At 38.6% G+C, this 18,425-nt stretch overlaps 1 protein-coding gene and 1 pseudogene across 1 annotated transcript in view; both read right to left on the bottom strand.

Moving 5' to 3' along the window:
- SCLT1 (sodium channel and clathrin linker 1) overlaps positions 1-18,425 on the bottom strand; it is a 289,648-nt gene that overhangs the window by 46,157 nt on the left and 225,066 nt on the right. The gene's annotated exons all lie outside the window — the stretch shown is intronic.
- On the bottom strand, positions 75-8,360 carry LOC101422183 (isopentenyl-diphosphate Delta-isomerase 1-like; annotated as a pseudogene).

Raw genomic sequence — 18,425 nt, 5'->3', positions numbered from 1 at the left:
CCAAATTAAAAAATCATCATTCTAAGTTTACTATACAAAATTCTCAGTACTTTACTAATCATTCATCCCCACTTTCACATTCTATATTTTTTCTTATGTTTCACAAACTGATTCAAATGATTTAAATTATCCCACTATTTAGAGAGAAAAGTCTGCAATTATTTTAAACCATGGAGTTATCTTAATTTCACCACTGGCTGCTTTTTTCCCTGAAGTTCTTCCAGTTCTTCCTTTGACACATAACAATAGCTTTTAATCTTATTGGGATCTGGATCCAAAGTTACATTCTTCCTCACAAACAAAATGTAATCAATTTTATGTTTACCCCAAAAACCATCAGATTGACCCTTTTAGTGAATTTGTGTTACATTATTAATTTCTTCTGGAGGAACCACTTCCATGGGAATTCCGAATTCAGCTTATTTTTTTAAATAAATCAGTTTTATTGATACATATTAATAAACATACAATTCATCCAAAGAGTACAATCAATGTTATCTGCTATACTCACATAGTTGTGGATTCATCACTTCAATCATTATTAGAGGATTTTCATAATTTCAATAATACTAAGAATAAACAAAAAAAAGACAAGAAAATTCCTGACCTCTTAATCTCTCTATACTTCCCCCAATGTACATAGCTGCTGTTTCTGGGTATTCTATTCAAAGTGCATAATAATGACTTTTATATAATCACAATGTTGCATATTCATCATCTTAAAAATTGTAGAACAATTTAATTACTCCAAAAAGAAAGACTCCAAATCCCCTTAGCATTCCTTCCTCAGACCTATGTAACCACTAGTCTCCTTTCATCTTTATAAATTGATTTATATTTATGTTTTATATAAATGGAATCATGCAATATGTAGTACTCTGTGTCTGGTTTCTTCACTTAGTATAATGTTTTTTGGGTTTTTCTTTTTTTGGTCTGATATTAACATTTTGTACTATTAACTTACATTTGTTCAGCTTCAAAGAAAAATGATCTTATATATGCAATTCTACCCATATTCACATTTCACATTCTATATTTATATTTCACATATTTAGTTGATAATAGGGCAATTATATAGTATTTGTCCTTTTGTGTCTCGCTTGCTTCACTCAACATAATGTCCTCCAGGTTTGTCCATGTTGTCATATGTTTCGCAACTTCATTTACTCTTACTGCTGCATAATATTCCATCATATGTATACTCCACAATTCGTTTATCCATTCATCAGTTGATGGACACCTGGGTTGTTTCCAACTTTTGGCTATCATGAATAGCACTGCGATGAACATAAGTGTGCAGATTATCTATTTGTATCACTACTCTCGATTCTGAGTATATACCTAGCAACGGTATTGCTGGGTCCCATGGCAAGTCTATATTCAACTTCGTTAGGAACTGCCAAACAGTCCTCCACAGTGGCTATACCATTCTATATATATATTTTTTAAGATTTATTTATCTCCCCTTCTCCCCCACCCCTGCCATTGTCTGCTGTGTCCACTTGCTGTGTGTTCTTCTGTTTGCTGGCACCCTCGGTGACACAGGAAAACTGCATCTTTTTTGTTATGCCATCTTGCTGCGTCAGCTCTTCCGTGTGTACAGTGTTACTCCTGGGAGGGCTGTGCTTTTTTCACGCAGGGTGGCTCTCCTTGCAGGGCGCACTCCTTGAATGTGAGGCACCCCATGTGGGGGCACCCCTGCGTGGCATGGCACTCCTTGCATGCAGCAGCTCTGCGTGTGGGCCAGCTCACCACATAGGTCAGAAGGTCCTGGGTATCGAACCCTGGATCCTCCATATGGTAGATGGACGTTCTATCAGTTGAGCCACATCCGCTTCCCTGTACCATTCTACATTCCCACCAACAGCGAATAAACATTCCTATCTCTCCACACCCACAATATTGACAGTTTTCCAACTCTGTAATAGCAATCAGACTAATAGGTGTGAAATGATATCTCATTGTAGTTTTGATTTGCATTTCCCTAATTACTAGTGATGTTGAACATTTTTTCATGTGTTTCTTTGCCATTTGTATTTCTTTGGACAGTTGTCTTTTCAAGTCTTTTGTCTGTTTTAAAATCCCTGTGCTGCTCATCTCACTTCGATTGTTATCATTTTCTTCAAGCTCTCCTGGATTACTTAATAGATGACTACAACAAGTATTGGTAAACAACCTGGAAAGGTAATTTTAGCATCTGATCTCTGCTGTAGTAGGAGCTTATTTTCGGCTTTGAATAAGAAGACACTAAAAGCTCGATGTAATAATCCTTCACCAATGTTTTCATTCAGGTAACAATTTTTGGTCTTAGTGCCAATTTTATTATTTTCATTAATAATAATAATACCCACCCTGTCAGAAGTTGAACCTGCTGCTCATCGAGGTTGTCAGTGTTTATTTCAGGCATTGTTACAATATGCCTGATTTGTCCTAAAATACTCATGCTCCTGCCATGGCAGGCTGCTGGGTTACTGGAGATGAGAACGACAAGTCTGTCTTACATGTTTTTTGTCTTTTTTCCTTTATTACAGTCTTCTTTTCTATACAGTTGATCTTTTGTGATGTATCTGACTGATCATTTTCTCATTTTTGTTTCTGTATATTTTTAAGATAATTTCTTTGTGGTTTCCCTGGGGTTTGTACTACAGAAACTACATGTATAACCTACTTTGAGAAGACACCAACTTTACTTCAAAAACGTACACATGCTCTGCTCCCATATCTCTATTTATACTTATGTTGTTTTTGATACACTTTACCTCTTTATATTTTGCATGTCTATTATTAGGAAACATGACTACTTTTTTGTTTTACACATTGCACTGCATAGTTTTATAGGTTTGACAAAATATATAATGGCTTGAATTCATTTGCAATATCATGCAGAATGATTCCAAAATCTCAGAAATACCCCATGTTATAACTATCCCATCTTTTCCCTCCCCTCAGGACCTCTGGTGGCCATTGTCTGACTACTTCTTATTCAATTGTATTCTAACTTTTATAGGAATTAAAGATTAGAGTTAGTTATTGAAGATACAGTTCTACTGGGTTTTCCATTTACCCATTTACTTTTACTGAAGATCTTCACTTCTTTGCACTGTTCCAAGCTACTCTCTCCTGTATTTTCCTTTCAACCTGAAGAACTCCCTTTATCAATTCTTGTAAGGCAGGTCTTTTGGTGATGAACTCTCTCAGCTTGTGTTCATCTGTGAATGCTTTTTAAAGGGAAGTTTTTCCAGATAAATAATTTTTGACTGGCAGTATGTCAAATATAACCACTGCCTTTTACCTTCATGGTTTCTAATGAGAAATCAGCACTTAACCTTATTGAGGATCCCTTGTATATGACGAATAGTTTTCTCTTGCTGCTTCCAGAATTTCCTTTTTATCTTTGGTATTTGACATTCTGATCAGTGTGTGTCTCAGAGTAGGTCTATTAGTGTTTATCCTGTTTGGAGAACAGTGCACTTCTTGAATGTATATATTTATGTCTTTCATAAAAGTTGAGACGTTTTTGGCCACTATATCCTAAAATATTCTTTTTGCCTCATTTCCCTTCTCTTCTCCTGGGACTCACATAATGCACACGTTGGTTTGTTTCATGCTGTCACTCACCCTCAGACACCACTCATTTTTTTTCTATTCTTTTTTCTATCTGATCTTCTGACATATAATTTCAATTTTCCTGTCTTTTGGCATGCTGATTCTTTCTTCTGCCTGTTCAAATCTGCTACTGTATGTGTTTAGTGTAGTACATTACTATAGGGATATTATTGTGCCTTCCATCCATGTAATTTCTATGTTTCTTTTTAAACTTTCAAATTCTTCTGTTTGCTCACCCACTGTCTTAATATCCTTTAGGTCTAGGTCCACCATTAGTTTACTTCTATCTATATTTTCCTTCATCTCCTTGAATTGACTTAGGAGATTTGTTTGAACTTCTTTGACTAGTTGTTTCAAAGTCGATGTTTCCTTTGAAGTTTTAATTTGTTCTCTTGACTGAGCCATATCTTACTATATCTTAATATGGTTGGTAGTTTTTTGCTGGTACCTGGGCATCTGATTATTTTGATGTAATAAATCTGAATAAAAGTTTCATCTTCTTGCCTAGGGTTTTATTTTAGTTTGGCTATGTGCTAAGGCTTATCTTTGATGTTTTTCCAACTTATACCGAACCTTTAGAGTAGTCAGGGTTTGTGCAGATTTTCTCACGTCTTCTGCACCTGATTCTTGCCCTGAACAAGCAGTACAACTTTTAAGGCTGCCTTTTATGTGCAATCATTTCACTTCCAGGAGAAAGCTTTTATTCTTTTATTCCCTCTGTGGGAATCCTGATCTGTTCTCTGTTTTTGTGCAGAATTTTCTTCCCAGCTCCTGTGACTTATTTAAATTCTCTTACTCAGTGTCCAGTTTTCATCACACCTTTCAGTTGTGGGACCTGCCTTGCCTTACAGCCATTCAATTCTGCCCCCCCCCCTTTTTTTCCCAGTGAGACTTTTTTTTTTGTGCCTCCGGTTATGCACCTGTTAGGGTATACAACCCCAGGGAGTCATATGGGATCTATGTTCAAAATGTTCATTTTAAAAATTTTGTTTTTGTTTAGGTGGTCCAGCAATCAGATACTAGATTGGCTGTGTGCACCTCTTGCTAACCTCTTGTGTTCTGTCTTGGGTCTCTGCAGGCTTGGGTCCCTGTGCCTGGATATGCTTGGGGTTCTAACTAGTTCTATGGTCTGAATCCATGGCAGGTAGGAACCTGGTTGTGGTACTTCTGTGTGACTCTTAATCTGCATGTCACTGAGTGTGGATAAAGGGTCTGGACTGGCCGGTCCAAGTTGTAGGTCTCCTACCTTTTTTATTTTGGTGTTTTCTTTTTCTTTTTTAGTCTTTTCATTCTTTGTGAAATCTTTCTCCAGTCTCTATCATTGTCCAGAATTCCAAGCAAATGGGATTTATCCTTTAGATGTTTCTGAGGGGAGACTTTTCTAGGGTATATCTTATGTTGCCATGTTGATGGTATCATTCACATGATTTTTTTTTTTTTTTTTTTTTTTAAAGATTTTATTTTTATTTATTTAATTCCCCTCCCCTGGTTGTCTGTTTTCTGTGTCTTTTTGCTGCGTTTTGTTTCTTTGTCCGCTTCTGTTGTCAGCGGCACAGGAAGTGTGGGCGGCGCCATTCCTCGGCAGGCTGCTCCCTCCTTCGCGCTGGGCGGCTCTCCTTATGGGTGCACTCCTTGCGCGAGGGGCTCCCCTACGCGGGGGACACCCCTGCGTGGCAACGGCACTCCTTGCATGCATCAGCACTGCGCTTGGGCCAGCTCCACACGGGTCAAGGAGGCCCGGGGCCTGAACCGCCGACCTCCCATGTGGTAGACGGACGCCCCAACCACTGGGCCAAAGTCCGTTTCCCCCACATGATTTTTTTTTTTATTATTATCTCCCCCCTGAGGCTTTTTGCTTGCTGTCTGCTCTCTGTGTCCATTCGCTGTGCATTCTTCTGTCTCTGTATTTATTTTTGTTTATTTCCCTTCCCCCCTTGTGGCTTGCTTGCTGTCTGCTCTGTGCCTGCTCACTGGGCACTCTTCTACGTTTTCCCTTGTCTCTCCCCCCCCCCCCCTTTTTGTTATAATTGTACAATAATTTATTTCTTATTTTTCAAAAGTAAGGTGTACTAATTATAGAGAATACAAACAATAACAATACCAAAAATAAAATTAAAATAATTTATAACCCCATATCTAGAAAAACCACTGTTGTCTCCCTTTATGTTGTGTCATCTTGCTGAGTTGGCTCTCCGTGGTGCTTGACGGCCAGGCGGCACTCTGCAGTGCTTGCAAGCCGGGAGGTATTCCATGGTGCTTGTGGGCTGGTGGCTCTCCGCAGCATGTGGGTGAGCCTGCCTTCACAAGGAGGCCCTGGGATGCGAACACAGGGCCTCCCATATGGTAGACAGGAGCCCAACTGATTGAGCCACAGCTGCTTCCTTCGCATGATAATTTAATACAGAGATAATGTCAAACCAAACTGATTTGTTACTTTGAATTTTTTTTCCCTGAGAAATATGGAAAAATAACAGGTAACATGATCTACCAAGAGGTGATCCTGCCTTTCTCTTAAACTAGACATAAAATATCTGCCAAATGACCAAGCTTTCTACCTGTAGCCTTAGAGTCAATAATCATCATACTGTATTTACTGATGAAAAAGCTATTATGATAGAAAATGGGATGTTAAATCCTCATTATAGACAGTCCCTTAATAAGCAAGAAACATAGTTATAAATTGCGCAGCAATTTTCAAGATGCTTTTACAGTCTCAGCCAGTACAACAGGTGCTTTTTCATTTACCATTTCAACATTGAGTACAAATAAATCATGGTTAGGCACTTCTGGCCCATTAGAACAATGTGTCCTTATATACTAGGCTTAGGATCCATACTTTTAGTGGCTTCAAGGGTATACACGATAATTCCTTTACTTAAGAAATAGTAATGGGAAGTGGATTTGGCTCAATGGATGGAGCATCCGCCTACCACATGGGTAGTCCATGGTTCAAACCCAGGGCCTCCTGACCCATGCAATGAGTTGGCCCATGCACGGTGCTGATGCGTGCAAGGAGTGCCGAGCCACACAGTGGTGACCTAGTGTAGGGGAGCTCCACATGCAAGGAGTACGCCCTATAAGGAGAGCCACCCAGCACGAAAAAAGTGCAGCCTGCCCAGGAGTGATGCCGCACACACGGAGAGCTGATGCAGCAAGATGATGCACCAAAAAGAGACACAGATTGCTGGTGCTGCTGACAAGAACACAAGTGGACACAGAAGAACACAAAGCAAATGGATACAGAGAGCAACAACTGGGGGGGCGGTGGGCAGGGAAGGAGAGAGAGATTTTTAAAAAATCTTAAAAAAAGGAAAGAAATAATAGTAGGATCAATTGCTAACGCCTCAATTAAAAGTAAAATGTTGCACAATAAGTGCAACATTGGTTCTAATAGCCCTGATGCTGATTCTCTGAAATAGTTTTAGTGATCTTATTTTGATAGCACAATCCATTTCAACTTTCAGGATGCTGTAATTGGTCCCAGACACATGTAAACTTTGTATAAAGCAAAAATTATCTGAAGCCAAGGATACGGTATATCAATCACTGTTGTATATGAGGTGGGATTATTTTTGTTGTTGTTGTTTACCAGTGATATATTTTATTTTATTTACATTTTTTTAAATTAAAGTTAATAGATCACAAAGAACGTTACATTAAAAAACACAAATAAACATAAAAAACATAAAAGGTCCCCCATATATCCCACTCCCCACCCCATCATTTTTCTAAATGGTATTTTTTTTGAAGATATATACATCACAAAAAAAATATGAGGTTCCCGTATACCCCCACTCCACATCCCACACTTCCCACACCAAACCTCATCCATCATTGTGGCATACTCATCACACTCGGTGAACATATTTGGAGCACTGCTGCACCATATAGATAATAGTTTACCTTGTAGTTCACACTCTTCCCCAGTACAGTCAGTGGGTTATGGTAGGATATATAAAGTCCAGCATCTGACCCTGCAATATCATTTAGGACAACTCAAAGTTACAAAAATGCCCCCACATCATATCTCTTCTTCCCTCTCCCTGCCCTCAGCAACTACTGTGGCTACTTTCTCCACCTCAATGCTACGATTTCTTTTATTACTAGTCACAATAGTTCTATAGTAGAATATCAGTAAGCTCACTCTAAGCCATATATGTATTTTTTATTTCTCTCCCCTCCCCCCTGCCAGTTGTCTGCTCTCCATGTTCATTCACTGCACGTTCCTCGTGACTGCCTCCATCCCGATCAGTGGCACTGGGAATCTGTGTTTCTTTTTGTTGCATCATCTTGTTGTGTCAGCTCTCCACATGTACGGTGCCATTCTTGGGCAGGCTGCACTTTCTTCTGTGCTGGGCAGCTCTCCCTACGGGCCAGATCCACATGGTCAAGGAGGCCTGGGGTCTGAACTGCGGACCTCCCACGTGGCAGGTGGACTCCCTATCCATTGGGCCAATTCCACTTCTTCTAAGCCATATTTTATTCTTCCATTCTGTGGACCTTGGGATGGTGATGTCCACTCCACCTCTAGATCAAGAGGGGGCTTAGATTCCACATGGATGATGGATGCAATTCCTCTGCTTGTAGTTATCGGCACTCTTGATTCCCTGGTGTGGTGGTTGGCCATCTTCACCTCCCTGTTAGCTGACCTGGGTAAGTTCAGTGAACCGGAGAGTAGGAGTCGCAACTCTGCTGAGGCTCAGGGCCCAGCTGGCACACAGGCAGTCCAGAGATTCAAGTCCCCTGAGTATGTACCATCCCTAGTGCCAACCACAGGTTCAGTAAAAGTGACAGAAGAGGCACGTGTAGGAAGGTCACATCTGAGTCCAGCTCCATCACACTCAGGAGCACAAATTCCAAAGTAGGGTCCTCTGACGTGGCACAGAACTCCAAATCCATCTGCTATGACCATATTCCCTGTGGATTTCCGTAGCCTTCAGGAGAACCAGCACCTAGGGTTGTATCTACTTTGGTTCTCTCCAGGGTCCTGGTGAAGTGTGCGTAAGCGTGATCCCTCTGATGACCTCCTGACTCTTTTTGGAAGACTCTTAGCCATATAAACTTATTTGTCTTTGCCATTTCTCCCTTTTTTTCAAGGTCAAAAAGCAGTTTTTAACACTTGATCCGTCATGTAGGCTGAGATATTCTGCTGGTTGGAGTTGACCCTTTTATTCATTGTCTCTTTCTAGTTGCATCACCAGTTAGTGATTGGTAGTAATCCTTTGTGCCAAGGAGGCTCATCCCTGGGAGTCATGTCCCATGCTGGGGGAAGGTAACGCATTACATGCCGAGTTTGGCTTAGAGAGTGACCACATTTGAGCAAGATGGAGGCTCTCAGGGGGTAACTCTTAGGCACCCTGCAGCTCTAGGCCTAGTTTATATTTCAGACACACAGGCTCATATACATAGTCATCAGTATCAAGGGCTCATTATTGGACCATCCTTCCTTGTTGGTCTTTCCCATTGCACTTGGGGAATTATTGTTGTTCCATTGGGGAATGTGACAGAGATCTCTTGGGTAGGAACTCAGCACTCCCTCAGTTGACATTTGTAACTGTAACTACTATAAAAATAACCGACATATATCAGAACATTTTTGTATCACCTGTATACATGCCCTGGAGAACTCCCCCCCTCGAATGTGCCCCCCATCAAAGACACCCCACACCAGTGTTCCTCCCCTGCCATAGTTGAACCTTTCTGTGGTCCAAAACTTCTTCAACAATGAAGCCTAATATATTACCAAATTCAATTAATAGGAAATTGAAATATAGGGATGGTTTAAAGTATAGAAATAGAATATGTAATAATTTGGAAATACTAAAATAAAGTAAAAATAAATTGGTGTATTAATAAAATGGAACATATTATAAAGCTTTGTTTCAAACATTTTGCCTTTCATCACTGTAATAGGTGTTGTCCTGTACATACAGTGGCAAGGCACTTTCTTTCATTTCTTCCTCAGTGTCTACATCCTTTTTTTCCCTAATTTTTAAATTTTGTCTTCAAAAAAGTTTTAGATGACAGTAATTCACATAAACAATATAGGGGACTCCCATATATCCAACACCAAACCCTTTCCCAAGCAATGATTTTTTACATGTTCATGTTATGTTTGCTGCAGCTGATGGACAGATTTTGAAACACAGCTATCAAACATGGTTCCATTTGGGTTTACATTATGGTTTATATTTTAGACTGTACAAATTTCTAAATTTTTAGCTTCCTTACGTTTTACATTATGGTTTACACTTTAGCTCATATACTTTTATATACTTTTGGTGTAAGTTAATATGTCCTATGTCCATCATTGCAAGATCTTGTGGCGCACTTCCATTGCCCCCCAGTTGACCTGATTCCATCTATTCTATACCTCTCACCCCCTCCCCTCAGGGCCCACAGTGACAATCAATCTTTACTACTTGAGGGACCAGAATTATAGATACTGTAACAATGCTGAGGCTTGATATACTAGACTGCCCTAACTAATCAGGACCCACCAATTCTCTCAAGAGACACAATTCCCTCTATTTGGGAACATCAGCTCTCCCCAGGATGTGGGTACACCTTCGTACTCATTGTATGGGTCTTCACCCAATGATATAACACACTATGACAAAATGAGCACTCACACACTCCCTAGAAGCTTGCCCCTGTACCAGATGCCCCCCCTAAGCACCTTAAACAGGTCATCCTTCCTTATTATATTTTCTAAAGAGTTTTCTCAACATTATAGCTTCAAACATATACCTGACATTCTCCCATATTCAACTGCTCCCCCCAGTTCTCCCTCCAATTCCTTGGGCCATCTGACTCATCTTTCCAACTCTAGCCCCTCTCAAGCCCACAAAGCCATGAGGTGGGATATTTTTTAAAGAATGCGTGTTTGCAACTAGTAAAGGCAAGTTAGGTTATTCAGATTAATCAATCCATTAACAACAAAAAATAATGGGTAAAAAAAATACAACATAAGACTTTAAAAGCATTATAAAGATGGGAAATACAGAGAAAGCAGAAGAATTTTCAAACTAAAGCCTGTAATAATAAAAGTAAGCAACATATTAAAGTACCAATACTTTCTTATCACCTCAATGGCATTTGCAATACCTTACACTTGGGATCTGGTCCTTTTACCACTCAGAGACAGGGATGTGGCAGAGAGACATGGAGACCCTCCTCCTCATTGATCTAGATCCCCAAAAGGGTACTCCTTTCAGGGTATAGGTTAACCAAATCTGAATCTGTACCCCTTCCCTCAAAGCCACAGGACTTCAGTGAAGCTAATTTGGGTATGAAAAAATCAGGAGAAGAAAAAAGAAACATCCTGAAAAGTTGTGGCCACAGATCAGTCACCTTACATTGACAGGCCCACAACTAGTAGTATTCTCACTTACCTGGAAGAAGCAAAGGCAAAACCTCTCTTTGGAAGTCCCACAACTATAAATTTCAGGGGTAATTATCAACAAGCAGATAGAGAAATGAGACAACATTGATAGAAACCATCAGAAACAGATCTGTCTGATAACAGGAATGAGAATTATCAGACATAGACTTTCAAATAATCATTACCATTTTTAAAGAAAAGAATGGAAAACTTGAAAATATATGAGGAACAAGAATCTATATAAATGTAAAAAAGAAGGCTTGAAAAAAGCTAAATATTACTGCTGGTCATAAAAACATACCTTAAAGACAAAAAGCAGACCAGTGGTTCCTTAGGGCTGGGGCTGGGGAAGGCTAGGGGGATAGGGTGGTGGCAAGTAAAGGGTGAGGATTTTGCTTTTTGAGGTGATAAAAATGTTATAAAATTGTGGTGATGGGTGTATATATCTATGAATATATTAAAAACCATTGAATTGTACACCTTAATTGGGTGAATGTAAGGTATGTGAATGGTATCTCAATAAAACTATCATTTTAAACAAAAAGATATTGTATTTACAATAGCATAAAAATATCACTTAGGAATACATCTCACAAAGAAGTGTAAGGTTTCTACAAGGAAATGAAAAAAACTTATTGAGAGACATCAAAGACCTAAAAAATGGAGAGATATATAATGGCCACAGAATGGAAGACTTAATATCATAAAAATGTTATATTACTTTGCTGTAAATTTATTTGTAAATTCAAAACAACTTCAGTCAAAAGCCCATCAGATTTATTTATGGAACTTGACAAGGCAATTCTAAAATAATATGGAAATGTCCAAGGCCAAGAATAGATAAGAAAAATGAAACAAAACAAGATAATAGGAGTGGCTGTATGAGATATTTTGTTTTCAAAGGTTATCAAATAAAGCTAAAATAAACATGACAGCATGGTACTGACACAACAATAGTCAAACAAACCAGTTGAACATAAAAGAGAACTTAGAAACAGACCCACACATATATGGACACAAATTATGACTACAAAATGAAAAAAAAAATTTGACTTCTACCTTACCCCATATGCAAAATCAATTCTAGGTTGAATAAAGACTTAAATAGGAAAGGGAAAGGTATAAAGCTTTTAGCAGGAAACATGAAAAATATTTTTAGATTTCAGTATAGAAAGGGATTTCTTAAGACACACAAAGCCCTACTCATAAAAGCAATTCGACTCCATTAAAATGAAGAACTTCTGTTTATCAAAAGATGAGAGAGAAAAGATAAACCATAAGAATGGAAGAAGATATTTGTAATACATGAGAAAATTGCAAACAATTCAAAAGAAAAATGGCTAAGTCTTGAAAGGAATTCATTAAAAAATGAGTTCAGAGGGTCAAAAACATATAAAGAGATGTTTAGTAGATTTCAGCAGAAATCAAAGAATTGCAAGTTAACACCACAAGAAGCCAGTAGACACTGATTAGATTAGCACATTTTAACTCATTTGACCATTCAGAGTGAGGATGTGGAGTATCAGAAATTTTCATGTACTACTTGAGGAAATATAAAAAGTTACAATCATTTTGGGAAACAGGAATTTTCTGGTAAGGTTAGAAATATGCACATTGTATGACCTAATGATTCCAATTTTAGGAATATGCCCTAGAAAAAGGAATGCTTAAGTTTTTCAAGATTCATGTGCAAGAATGTTCACAGCAACATTTTCCCTAACTGCCCTAAAATGTACACACAAATGTCTACTAACAGTACACAGGATAATGGAATACTATAGAGTAATAAAAATGAAAGAGAGCCACACACAAAATCTGGATGAATCTTACAAACAGAATGTTGAGGAAAAAGCCAGACAAGACACAAGAGAATGATTTCATTTATCTAAGTTCAAAAACAGACAAAAATAAACCATAACTTTAGGATTATATACATAGATGGCTGACTTTTAAAAGAAATGATAGTTGTTGCCTCTAGGGGGAAAGGAGAGCATTCTTTTTTTTCTTTTAAAGATTTTTTTTCTTTCTTTCTCTCCCCTTCCCTGCCCACTGCCTGTTGTCTGCTCTGTGTCCATTCCCTGTGTGTTCTTCTGTACCTGCTTGCGTTCTTGTCAGCAGCATCAGGAATCTGTGTCTCTTTTTGTTGTGTCATCTTGCTGCATCAGCTCTCTTTGTGTGTGGCTCCAATCCCGGGCAGGCTGCACTTTTTTTGCACTGGATGGCTCTCCTAATGGGGTGCATTCCTTGTGCGTGGGGCTCCCCTACACGGGGGACACCACTGCGTGGCATGGCACTCCTTGTGCGCATCAGCACTGCGCGTGGGCCAGTTTATCACACGAGTCAGGAGGCCCTGGGTTTGAACCCTGGATCTCCCATGTGGTAGACAGATGCTCTATCCATTGAGCCAAATCCACTTCCCAAGGAAAGCATTCTAACTGGGAGCAACACACGCTTTTGTTGACTTGGGTGGTGTTTACACTGGTGTTTGCAATGTAACTTTTTTTTTTAGGAGGTTCTGTAGAATAAACCTGGGACCTCATACATGGGAAGCAGATGCTCAACCACTGAGCTATACCCACTGTCCTGCAATATAACTTTTGTTGAATGTACATATTTTGCACATTTATGCTATAATACAGAAGTTAAAAATATAAAAAAGAGGTATGCCTATGAAATCTAATTTAAAAGTAATACATGAAATAATTTAAAAAGAGCTAATAAAAACATTTCAGACTTTATGTACTTCAGTACTTCAGAGTAGGAAAATATGTGCACACCAGGAAAACAGAAGTTTCAGTGAAAATGTGGGGCTTGAGTTAGCATTTATATACAATGATAAGTAGAGACGAAAATATGAGCAAATATTTACACATGAGCAAAAATGTGCATAATGGTAAGATTCATCTAACCAGAACAAAGGTTTGGGTGAGGTAAATAGAAGGGAAAATAGGTGGATCTATCATTAGATACCATGTATTAACGGAAGGTTTTGAACACTAGAAAGCAGGCTCAGAAATCAGCAATAAGCAATAAATAACATGAAAAAACAATTCAAGAAAAATCAATCTAACAGTGACAGGTTGGATTTTTTATATTTTAAAGGAAGTGTGGAAAGGGATTGGTGTAAAGAATCAGCTAGAAAGGTGTAATAATTAAAGAGTGAAATCATAAAGATCAGATTATTTAGTTTGTAGTGATTAAAAAATATGCCCAAAAATTCTTTGAGACTCCTCTCTTGAATAGGTGAAGCCTAACTCCCCCCATTTGAATATGGTGTAGATATAGCTACTGGTTTCTAATGAACAGAATAAAGTGGAAGTTATGATTTGTGACTTTGGAGACAAGGATATAAAAGGTACCGCATATTCTTCCTTGCTTTCTCTTGAATTGCTTGCTTTGGGGGAAGACATGAGCACATTCTAGCTTCTCAGTGGAGAGGTCCTTGTGGGGAGGAACCAAGGTTTCCAACCACAATCAATTGGAAACTTAGACCTTCTGCCAACAGCCATGTGAGTGACCTTGGAATGGGATCCTCCAGCTCTCATCAAGTTTTCGGATGACTGATTGCAAACTCATGAGAGACCTTGAGCCAGAACCACCCAGCCAAGCCACTCCCACATTTCCTGACCCATAGAACTATGAGATACTAAAGGTTTATTTTATTTTTTTTAAGTTTTATTTTATTTATTTCTCTCTCCCCACCTCCTTGTTGTTTTGCACTTGCTGTGTCTGTTCGTCTTCTTTGTTTCTTTAGCAGGCACTGGGATCTGAACCTCAGACATTCGATGTTGGAGGGAAGCACCTAATTGCTTAAGTCACCTCTGTTCCCTGCTTTGTTGTATCTCTTGTTATGCCTCTTCTGTCTCTTGTTGTGCTATCTTGTGGCATCAGCTCGCTGTGCCTGCCTGTTTTGTCAGCTCACCGCCCTGCTGGTCCTCTTTAGGAGGCACCGGGAACCTCTACTCCCTGATTTGCTGTGTCTTTCATATATGTTTTTCTTATTGTGTCGCTTGTTGTGTCATTTTGTTGTGTCAGCGTGCCATGACTGCCCGTTGTACCAGCTTGCTGTCTTCTTTAGGAGGCACCAGGAACTGAACCATGGACCTCCCATGTGGTAGGTAGGAGACCAATTGCTTGAGTCACATCTGCTTCCCTTAAATGTTTATTGTTTTAAGCCACTAAGTTTTAATTTGTGATATAGCAATAGATAATTAATGCAGTCTACAGTCATGGCTGTGGGAATGGAAATGAAGGGAATAGATGGGCATTTCAGAGGAAGATAAATAGGATTTAGTTACTGAGAAAAGGTGGAGAGTAAGAATGAGTCAAGGATGGCTACGAGGTTGTTTTTTTTTAAGATTTATTTATTTTTTATTTCTCTACCATTCAAACCTGCCCCGCTCCCCCGCCTGTTGTCTGCTCTGTGTGTCCATTCCCTGTGTGTTCTTCTGTGCCTGCTTGCATTCTTGTCAGCAGCACCGGGAATCTGTGTCTCTTTTTGTTCTGTCATCTTGCTGCATCAGTTCTCTGTTTGCAGTGCCATTCCTGGGCAGGTTACAATTTTTCTGTGCAGGGCGGCTCTCCTTTCAGAGCACACTCCTTGTGCATAGGGCTCCCCCACACGGGGGACACACCTGCGTGGGACGCCACACCTTGCGCACATCAGCACTACTCACGGGCCAGCTCACAAGTGCCAGGAGGTCTTGGGTTTGACCCCTGGACCTCCCATGTGGTAGGCAGACGCTCTATCAGTTGAACCAAATCTGCTTCCCGGCTCTGAAGTTTTATGAACAGCAGATTAGGGAAATAATGGTATCAATGAGAGCAGACTGTTAGAAATAGAATTCTATTTGGAATATTTAATATTGTAAATTAGGTTTTAGAAGTATAGAAATTACAATAAGACATATAATAAATGTCCTAGAGATAGCTGTAAATATAGGGCAAATATTAAGTAAGCTGTAGGGTAGGAGGAGGAGCCAGTGGAGAATTCATCAACAGAGATGATAACTAACAGCTTAAGAATGGATATCCCCTTAAAGAAAGAATTTGAGAAGATCAGAAGGCCTAGCTCCTTAAAGCTTTAAAAGAAAAAGAAAAATTACTGTAGCAGCTGGATAAAATAAGCTTGATAATTAAACACAGGGAAAGGACAGGAGGGGAGAGATGAGAAAGAAAAACTGCTTTCACTCTAAACACTGGCATAGACACCTAAAACCCTATAAAGGATAAAGATAAGAATGGGAGGCGAAAGGGTTAGGGAGAAAGAGGGAAGTAGAGAAAGTCAGAATATGAATGGGAAGAGAGTGAGAAAGTCATCTAGAGTGAGAAAATGTTTTTTTTTTTTTTTGAGTGGAAATCATAAATTTATTTATTTTTCTCTCAATAGGGCCAAATTGAGAGCTTTAGAAGAGATTAGTAAATCAACAATGAAGCTGATAATGAAACTTCTGAAAACAGAGAAGGTCAAATTAAAATAATTTCTTTGGGAATAGTAATTCCATACTATGATTAAATAAGAATTCCCTCTTGTGATATTTCTTCCTTAGATTTCAGCATTCCATTCTCTTTGTCAAGATTTGTATGTATCTTAAAAAACAAATGCAGATATATTTCATTATACAAACATTTGATATTGAAGAAGATATAAACCAGGGATCATTAAAGATGTCATTTACTATTAATTTTGGTTATCAATGTCTTTATGTCCCACCAAATGTGTTCCTCCAAAATGGTTACTCACTGCGGAACTTTTGAGTCTTTTTTTCTGCACTTTATTTCCCAACTTCAACTCTCGGGTCAATATTTCCGTTACTAGAATCCATTATAATTCACATTATTTGAGATCTGGGTTTGAGTAATCAGTAAAGACTTTTGTTATCCTGATTTAGCTCATCTGAAGGAATTTTACCAAAAGATAGATGGCTTTTTAGTCTAATATCACCTTGTTAATATTAACAGTAGGTACCAAATACATGAGTGATAGAATCAAATAATCACAGCTACCCAGGTTTCATGTTTTGAGATTTACTATATGTTCACCAATAAAAGTAATATTTTTTTATGATGATAGCATATCTGGTTTTAAACCACCTGTAGTTCTCCATCTTCCTTTAAGCTGATTCAAGTCCATTCTCCTTTCTCATCTCCACTCTGTTTTGATCTTATGGGTGTGCCACATGTGGTGACACCTATCCTTTATACTCATGTCAGATCTCTGCCTCGTGTTAGGTTTTGGAGGAAAATTGTTCATGAGACTCATCAATTATCAACAACTGAAAACAGAGCTAAACACATTTTTCCTCCTAGGGTAGTTATTTTCCAGGTTATTTTTAAAAGTATGAGTCATTTTAGAGCATTTAAAAAACGATTTTAGTTGTAATAATTCAATTTGTAGATAACTTATTATATAAGTTAAGGTGCCTATTGGTCAAATATATTTAACCCTACCTATTAAAATATTCTTATACTAAGAATCTAAAATCTCTATGTAGTAGTTTGATATTGTTTATGAATTTCAAAAATAGATTTGGATTATGTTTGTGAAATGGTCTGGGCATATTAGATTGTACTGGATTCAGAAGTTTCACTTTTAGTTGATTAAACAATGATTAAGGTTTTGATTGGGCCATTTCAGTAGGACTCGCAGAGAAACCACACTGCAGAGGAGGGAGGTAGGAGTTTTGAGCTGGAGCCGGAGTAGAGAGACAAAGCCTAGGGAGCCTAATACTCTACAGCTGACCTTGTAGCAAGACCAGAGCAGCTGAGCCCAGAGAGAAACGAGCTCTGGAAGTGAGAAGAGACTTACCCCAGCCTACAGCTGATATTGGAAGAAGCTGGGACAACAGAGCCTTAGGAGGAAGAGGAATGCTGAATGTTGGCAGCCATCTTGCTCCAATACGTGGCAAGGGAAGTAACTTATGCTTTGTGGCCTGGTAACTGTAAGCTTCTACACCAAATAAATACCCATTAAAAAAGTCAACAGATTTCTGATATTTTGCATCAGCACCCCTTTGGCTGACCATATACTCTATAACTTAAAATCTAAGATCTCCTTATTTTAGATTTTTGAAGATGTTCTTTGATTTTTCTTAATTAAAAAAAATTCCTATGCAAAATATGGATAATCTCACAACTCACAGTCTATTAGATATTAATAGTGCACATCAGAGAAAGTATGATGTAATAAGTTTCTTAATTAAAAAATAAACAACTTTCTTGATAAAAAAATAAAATGTATATAATTGAGGTAACCTATCTTTCAAAAAATCAAACAGTAATCCTAAAGTCACAAAGTTATAAAGGGCTCAAGATTCTCTCCAGCCTAGGCTGCAATCAACAGGCATGATTGTATTTAAATTATGTTGGTAGACTCAAGGCAATTCAGTTCAACATTCTTAGTGTTTTCTTTGTGCAAGGAGGTTTGCTTGATGCT

This window comes from Dasypus novemcinctus, chromosome 1, assembly GCF_030445035.2.
Source record: "Dasypus novemcinctus isolate mDasNov1 chromosome 1, mDasNov1.1.hap2, whole genome shotgun sequence".
Taxonomy (NCBI): Eukaryota; Metazoa; Chordata; class Mammalia; order Cingulata; family Dasypodidae; genus Dasypus; species Dasypus novemcinctus.
This window is presented reverse-complemented; position numbering and strand designations above follow the sequence as displayed.